At 37.2% G+C, this 8,663-nt stretch overlaps 1 long non-coding RNA gene across 1 annotated transcript; it reads left to right on the forward strand.

Annotated features, from left to right (window-relative positions):
• The first annotated feature begins 216 nt into the window (after positions 1 to 216).
• LOC149015720 (uncharacterized) lies at positions 217 to 6,198 on the forward strand. The gene is made up of 4 exons (XR_016173729.1): positions 217 to 317; positions 631 to 735; positions 3,301 to 3,490; positions 5,751 to 6,198. It is a non-coding gene; the product is annotated as an uncharacterized LOC149015720 (long non-coding RNA).
• Positions 6,199 to 8,663: the final 2,465 nt, after the last annotated feature.

The following is an 8,663-nucleotide window of genomic DNA, read 5'->3' on the forward strand; positions in this document are numbered from 1 at the left end:
TCCAACAAAAAAGAAGGGGCATCCTAAGTTGCATGAAACCCATCTGTTATTATTGAAGCTCATGAAATTGTTTGTGTTTTTTTTTCTTCTGTTTTCTACTGCATATTACCGCTGTTCTTTTTTCTTCTTTCAGTTGAAAATCAAACTACAGCACTGGAATTTTATAAGTCCTATGTTAAACCATTTTCAGATTGGACAAAGTGCAATATCAACTGGATACACTTATTAAGCATGTAGCCTCGAAATGGAAAAATGAGTTGCTTTATAGGAAAGCTTTTAAGAGGAGATGCTTTGACCTTCAAAGAGCTGAAGCTGAGGTGATCTAACTGCAAATATCTCTTACTCATTGGCCAGATTATGTGTTTTTACCTGATAGTAAGCTTCCAAGCTGTTGCATTCGTGGTTGCAGATTTAATCTAGGATCGTATTGAGTACACTAAATGCTATATTTGAAGTGAATCATTGACACTTTTTTTTTTTTTGTGGCGTGGGGGTGGGGGTGGGGGGAGGAATTACTCCATTTAGCATTCCCTATTTCCTTGCCTGAACTATGCCATTATTCCCAAATTTGTTTGGCTCTGTGCACTTCTCACAGTTATAGCATGTTTGTGTGTGCATGTTCAAATGCAGGTTGATCTTCTTGGTGATGAAGTAGATGGACTTATGGACCTTCTTGAGAAGATATACATAACACTAAATCACTACTCACCTGTTTTGCAGCAGCATTGTTTTGGGGTGAGATTTGCTCCTGTCTTGGAAACTTCTAATTGGGTGGATTTATCAACTTACCTTCTGCTGTTTGTGTTTTGACTTGTTTTTATATTGTACAGTTGTACTTACTTTTTATGACTGCTAGAAACATCTGATAATCACCAATTATATAGAAACTCTAGATACAGGAGCAATTAAAACTACGAAGGAACTAGGTAAGACTTCAAATTGAATGTTCTAGTTAGCAAGTACAGTACCACCAGTTCAGCTATCAGCAATCAAAACAAGCACCATTTTGCAGAATCCGACACTTGTTGCAAATTGCTAGGCCTTATATCAGTATGATGAAAACTAGGAAGAGACATAAAAATTCTGTAGTTATTACTAATTAATAAAATGTGAAATCTCATCCGGGACAGATTTGAACTTCATTAGATACATTTTGGCTACTGAAATGAAAAGATAGATATACTACAATTTAACCCTAATTATACCTTCTTCTGATTGGAAAAATATACCTTGCATGACTAATTATTTGAAGCAAAATGCTATGCATCCACTTAATCTAAAACCGTTAGAAACAAAGTAACAACTATTTTATTGCACCAATCATCTCTTCTAGTGCAATCTTATCATTTGAGTTGACTACAGCTTTTCCTTTTCCTTCCTCAAATCTATAGTTGCCTAAGGTAACTATAACAAACCAAAGAAATGAGTTAGAGACGTTCAAAAAAACAAAAAGGGGGAACAGCCAGAAACTTGAGTGAAGCAGAAGTGCTGCAGGTTGAAGAATTTGACAGAAATATTACTTGTGAACTTGAATGAACATAGATTTGAAAATATAATGAATAATGCAGGCGTGCGGTGATTGGGGCATCCCCCAAGAACACTGCAGATAGTCAAATTATCAAATTGGTTGTTAGGACCTCAAAAGACTTTGTTCTAGCACATGGTTTAGGACCTTAGGTTCTATGGACCTTGAGCTTCCTGTTTTTTGGTTTATTGATGTTAGATGGGCCGCTTACATCAGGCCTATTCTGAATAAAAGGTAAGATAAAATAATAAATATGAGGTGAAATAGAAAACAACTACTATAACAAAAAGTAATCCTTTAAGTACCTTTCTGCCTATATTTTAGGCCCATTAAAGTTTTGATGCCAGTTAATCCAAAACAAGAAAACTGTAAACCAATCTGGAAATAATAAATAAAGCTAGAGACCAGAATAAATATGATCACTAGCCAAAATCCCATAGAAAACTGAGTGGAACAGCACAAATCATGAAAATTTTACATGTATTGAACAAAGAGAGAGAAATATAAAGAAAGATAATAATAGGAAGGAATACCTGCAGTGGTTTTGGAGTCCGCTAAAAACCCATTAAAGAATCCAGTGGTCCAATGGGGACTCTACCTTAGACTTCACTTACATCTCACAAATATCATTGAATCCACAGAATGACTATTGGGTCGAAATAGCAACAACTAAGAAAACTGAGATGATATTATTTCATATCATTCTAAGAGACCTATGGCCTTTACATTATGTTTGTAATGTGAGCAGACCCTTTGAATTGGTTACACTTTGCCATATGAATCAAGGGGAAAAAACAAAGTTATTTCACTAGAAGATTGACCCTATTGCATAGTTTTAATTCTTGTTTCACAAGGCATTTTGATGCATATGGGGTGGCACATGGGGTAACTCAGGGTTCCGGACTCGGAATGGGATGAAATTCGTCATGTTGATCTGAAACGAGTTTGTGAGAAGGACTCATAGCATTGCGGTGATGGACATCATTTTTTCACATTTCGGGATCGTTTTGAAGGCATTTTATTGTTTTCAGTGGTATTTTCGTAATTTTACATTTTTTCGTTTTAAGGTTTCTTGGCACTATAAAGTCATGTTTTCTGCATCTTTCGAAAGGAGCTGAATATTTTTGTTTCTGAAGAAACGTTTGGGAGATAGAGTTCTTCATTTTCAATCTATTCTTCTATTTGGCCTTGATTCTTTGTGGTTTCAGCATCACATTTTGGCCAGATCTGGTTATTTATAGTGAAACAAAAATCTTGACAAAACAGTGCATTTTTTTTTATTGAGAATTTTGAAATATTTTAAATTTCAAATATGGCCAATATTTTTGAAATATTGCATCCTTTTTCTCATTTTGACACAGCATCTCCTTTTGGCTTGGCCAAACTATCCGACATTGAACCATGCTCTAGGGCTAGAGATAAGCTGGATTAGCAAACATCAGGTCTTTTCGAGATAAAGATAAAAGTAAAAAATAAATAAATAAAAGCTGATATGGAAAGCAATTAATAAAACCTTAACTATTCTTGTATTCTTACTTCCTACCCACTTTTTTGGTCTTCCAGTTTGTTCTTTATCATTTACCATCAACATTTTTACCTAATGCATCTTCAGTCTTCTTTTAGTTTGCAGTTTGCACCATATCTATGCAAAATTCATGAAATGGTAGGCTCTTCCTTTACAAAGAGGCCAACATACTCATATATAAGACATCACAAATTTTTGTTTTCTCCCACCAATGATATCTTTTAAAGGGGCTAGGGATGCTTCTTTGCAGGTTATGGACATCTTATACTTGATCCAAAAAGAATTGGGTGGTGTAGCTGTTAGTAGTCTCCGTAAACAAAAAAGGCATCCATGACAAGAATGGTTCTTTTTCTGTATTCCAGCCTCCTTTCTTTTCAGGGACATAAAACAGCTTAAGAGTGCAATTCAAGAAAGGGCCCCCAATGGTGATCATGACAGAGGTAGATGATTCTGTGCAGATGTTACCTATAATTTAATTTCTCGTCCCAGTCCAATGTTGCTAGAGTAATCTTTGTTCTTTATTTTCATTTCTTGAAAAGGTCATTCTAATAAAGATGATTGATTGATGCCTTTAAATGTAAACATATCTATGCCAGAAACTATATATGATTGTTGAAGCAAACCGAAGTTAGGAGGCAGAACAAAGTTTTTGACGGGCAGATCTGCGTGGATTTTGGTTGTACAGTAGGTTCAATCTATTGAAGTCATGGGTTAAGCATTACTTCGTAAATTTTCTTGGTCCTTTTGCAACTAGGACAGCCTTTTAGCCCTAGATTGAATAGGATCAACTAGGCACTAGTTCATCCAAGATTTTGATCAGAATCAACTCAAATGGGTCGAAGAGTTTCTTGATATTTTGGTTTGATAGTCTCCCGGGGGGGATATTAGGGAGAATCTCAAAAGAGGTTCTTACTGTTTGACTTGTGGTTTTAAGGGTATCCCTGATGAGGGTTTTGAAAGGGCATACAAGGTGTTTGGAGTCAAATGTGTCCTTGTAGGAAAAGTTGTTATGGAACTGTTTTATAAAAGGAAAATTTTGGAAGGGACAGTTTAGGGGAAATCTTGTGGTTTGATGAGTAACTTGGAGGAAATCTTACCCCAGATAAAAAACCTTGGAGGAAACATATTTAATAGTGTAAGGAGTTATCCTCCAAGTGTGGTAACAATGTAATGGGTAGATTGGGTTAGACACAGATATGCCAAAATTTGGATTCAATCTCTATTCGTTTCTGAAATGCTAATTCAGGTAATAAATCTAATCATCATCTCATCAGCTGGGGAAGGGTTTGTTACCTACTGGGCAAGGGGGATTGGGTATTGTAAAACCTACACTCATAATGCGGCTCAGCTGCTAAAGCAATCTTGGAGACTCATTTCCAACCCTAAATCATATGTCCCTACTCTCTTTCTTCGATCCTAAGACCAATTAAAAAGGGGTTCTCATTTTTGTATCTCCTCTTTTGAAGGATGGGATTATTTGAGTAGTGAGAATCTTCCTTTTTTCTGGAATGACCAGTTGGTACCCAATATTCCCCATAGATCAACCCCTCCTCTAACTTCAAAAACCAAATATGCCAGTTTTGGTTTCTGGTTTTATTACACATAACTGCTGGAATAAGTATTTAATATCCCTGGCACTTTCACCGCATTTTGCTGAATTTTTTTTTTCCCCTCTTTTAGCAGTTCTTAGAATGTGGACTCTTGGAAAGTTCTTATGTCTAATGATGGAAAATTCACCACCAAATCTGCAGCTAATCTTTAAATTCAAGAAAGACTCTGTCAGCTCTCATGTTTGCAGGTATTGGTTTTGGAAAATTAAGAGCCTTCCTAGGTTCAAGTTATTTTCTAGGAAAATTTCAGTGTCACCCTGGTCCTCTGTTAGGTAAAAGTATATCAAAGACACTCCCTGCTGTTAGGAAATCACAATCAACTGGTGACGTAAGCAAGTTAAATATTTCAAAATGACAAGAATAACCTTGAATGAAAAACCCACTTTCGACTTGTTTTTTTATCTCCCTCTATCGTCTGTGATTACATTCTCTCCTAATCATAAATCCTCACAAAGTTTGGATGATATGCATCATGAATAGTGTTTTTAAACTTAGGATGTGAGGTAATATTGGAAATAAGTAAAAACTAACTGTGACTAAGGGTGTTAGTAATAGGAAGTCTATCTAATAAATTGAATAACTCAGGGGGTGGCAATGAAAATTCCCTTATTCTTTTGGTGAATTGGTCATTCAGTTTTACATGTTAGGGCCTACTTGGCTAAATGGTTTAATATCAACTCCACTTGTGTATCATGTAATCATCATGAAGAAACCATTTGGCATGTCTTTTTTCAGCTGTGAATGGTCTAAACATATCTGGACTGCAGGCCCCTCAGTTCTTATAACTGAGGCTCTATCTGCTCTCTTTGTTTTAGATTTGTGTGTTGATCTGTGTTCATTTTTTTAGATGGAACAGGGGCATATTGAACTGGGTGTTTAATCTGATTTCTACCTTTTGTTATTACATCTGGTAGACAAGGAACAGGGTTCTTTTTCAGAACTGAATACCATCTTATTCCTCTACCCAATATTCTGCACAGCATCATATTAATCCTTCTAATCAATTACAGCAGTAGTGTCTTGGATATTTTTCTATATCTAGGATCCCCACCATGGAGATCACTCACTTCCCTTACTTTGATCATTGCAGTCATCTCACCGCTGCAGGTACGTGGAGTTTTTGTTTAGCAAGTGATGGTGAAGGCAGTTATGCTCAGGCAAGGACATCCTGATTCAGATCAGAATTTGGACATACTAGAGCAGGCTTTGTATGAAGGAGTTTATTCGGCTGTTGATCGAGGATTTAGATTTCAGATGGTTATTTCCATTTTCATGGACTGGAATATGCTTCTTACCATCCCATCTACCTGTGGCCGTTACACTTAGTTCCTATGTTGTTTATATATAACCTAGTTCCTATGTTGTTTATATATAACCAGCCCACTTGATAATGTAATATTTTGTAACCAGGCCTCCCTCACCTGTAAACTTTTTATCTCAACTCCTTGTCTTGGATAGAAACAGGTTTCACAACCGGGTTGTGCTTCACAATAAGCCTTTTGTGTAAATGATTGTTCTAATGTAATATACTTTTATTTCTTTCATGTCAGGAAAAAAGAAGAAGAGGGAAACAATGTTGTTTCTTGTTTTTTTTTTTTTTTTTTTTACTTTTTTGCATTTTTAAAACAGAAACATCCCCAGATCATGTGTATGCAATCTAAAAAAAAAATTTCTTGAAAAGGCGAAGAATTAATCTTCTAACGGGACATTTTGTCTTTTTTACATCAAAACATAACCTTCATTTTTGAAACCCTAAAAACTCAAAGTTCCTTCCCTTTTCCATTTATTTTTATTTTTTTGTTTTGACAAATAGTAAAAAAGCAATGAAAATGCATAGAAACAGGAAAAACTATTTCTTACCTAAAAACAAGGAAACAAAACAGACACGTCAGTGTACAACCCCTAACTAATTCACATATTTAATTGCTCCTTTTGTTCTCTGACAAACTACATAAAAGTTCATGCTTCTTAGCAAATTTAGATTAACATTCAATTAGTTTATCAATCTACAAAGATTACGACTTAATGTCCAAATTAGACAAACCTAAAATGAAATCAATGAAGACTAGGGGGTGCAATGGGGTTAGGTTGAGGTAGTCTTTTAAAACCCTAATATTGACCCGAAATGCCTTAGCCTAGCTTTAGCCATATAGGGTTGGGTTAGTTAGTCATTTAACATTGACCTTTTTGGCTTTGACCCCACATTTGACCCTCACCATGAAAGAAGAAAACAATACATTATTCCATATTATTGCCTTGGTTTTACCCAAATAAACTACAAGGCGGTAGGGACATCCAACCCTACCTCCGCTTTTACCATAATCAAGGCCATCTTGGCCTAATCTTGACCTCCTCCAGGCTAGAATTTCAAGCCCAAATGTTGTTTGAGCTCAAAATGGGCCGTGTGGGTTTGAGCCATGAAGGCCAAATTGCCACCCCTAATCAAGCCTATTTATTTGCAAGAATTTATCCAAAACATTTTTTTGTTGTGCCTTGAATTTCAGTTATTGTATTCAAAGTGTTTTCATATTATGTGCCTAATGGGGCCCAACTTGGTGTATGGGCACTAGATTGGCCAACTTAGTTGGGATAAGTTAAAGGGTTTGACACAGCTTGTTCCATCAACTTTTGAGCTTTTTGGTGCACTGGTCAATTACCTAACATTTGGTATCAAAGTTGGCACCGCGTCAGAGGTTAGAATCTTGGAAAGAAGGAGGAGGAGGGTTAACTAGAGTAGAGTGAAAGCTACCAAGGAAGGGCTACCCACCACCCCCAAAGAATTGAGGGAGTAGAGTGTAGCCACTTGGAGAGGGGTACCTACCACTAGAGTGTGAGTTGCCTAGAGTGAGAGCCGTCGATGATGACAACTATTGAAACGTGGTGGTATGTTATGTGCTTAATGGGGCCCAATTCGGTGTATGGGCACTAGATTGGGCAGACTAATATAGGATAGGTTAAAGGATTGGGTGGACTAGGACTCATAATGTCACCCTGAAGAGTGCGTTGCAAATTGGGTTTTTGAAACTCGACACTACATAACCAAACAATGTTATGCAAGACAACCTATCATATATGGTCTGATCAAACTCTTTGGTAGCAACCTTTATGAAATCAGTTCACTTTCCAAGAACCTCTTTCCTAGATGCACAAATCGACCATGGATCCAATTGGGGATGGAGGTCATGTGGGGGCTAAGGATGCTTTAATTAAGGGCCTAGGATGGCAAGTGGGTCATGGCTAACTAGATTAACCCATGGTGTGCTAATTGGGTGCCAGTAGAGATAGGTAAAGAGCCAGCGAGACCTCTTACTTCTCCTAGTCTAGTGCTATGGTTGTACAATATTTTGATCAGGATAATATGGTGTGGAACACCTATCTTCTTCATTGCCACATTCACCTTTACAATACCCATCATTGGTGCATGGCAAGAAATGGGAGTTTCTCTAGGAAGAGTTGTTATCATATGCTGAACAGAGGATGAGCAACGGCGGCAGCAATCTTCTTCTTCTCGTGTATCACTTTAGCATGTGGATCATTTATTTTGAAAAGTTCTTTGGTCTTCCCTATTGTGCTCGGTGCAGTGAGGAAGACATTTTTGGTCATATTATCCTAGGGTGTGAATATGCTTGCCTAATTTGGTATGGATGCGTCCTTAGCATCTCTCCACCAAATGATTCTCCACCTTCTCTTGCAGCCTCCATTGAAATGTGGAAGTAGTTTCGAAGCTTGGGAAAAATGGAGGCACATGACTTGCAGATCAACATCTCCTTTGTCTTATGGCACATTTGGCTTTCACGTTGTAGGCTATTGCTTGGCCATACACAGACCCCACTGATGGAAGTCATTAGCACTGCTCAACGTGCTAGCAGTGAGTATTGATCCTCTCTAAATATGTGTTGCAACCATGTGTTGCACCGATAAGAGGCTTTAGGTCTGCATTTCATGTCATGCAAGGACATTGGGTGAGAACATTGCAACAGCTAGTCAAATCGGTTCTGATGTG

The sequence above is a fragment of the Hakea prostrata genome, chromosome 5 (genome assembly GCF_041222555.1).
Source record: "Hakea prostrata isolate BN-2017 chromosome 5, UWA_Hpros_2, whole genome shotgun sequence".
Lineage (NCBI taxonomy): Eukaryota > Viridiplantae > Streptophyta > Magnoliopsida > Proteales > Proteaceae > Hakea > Hakea prostrata.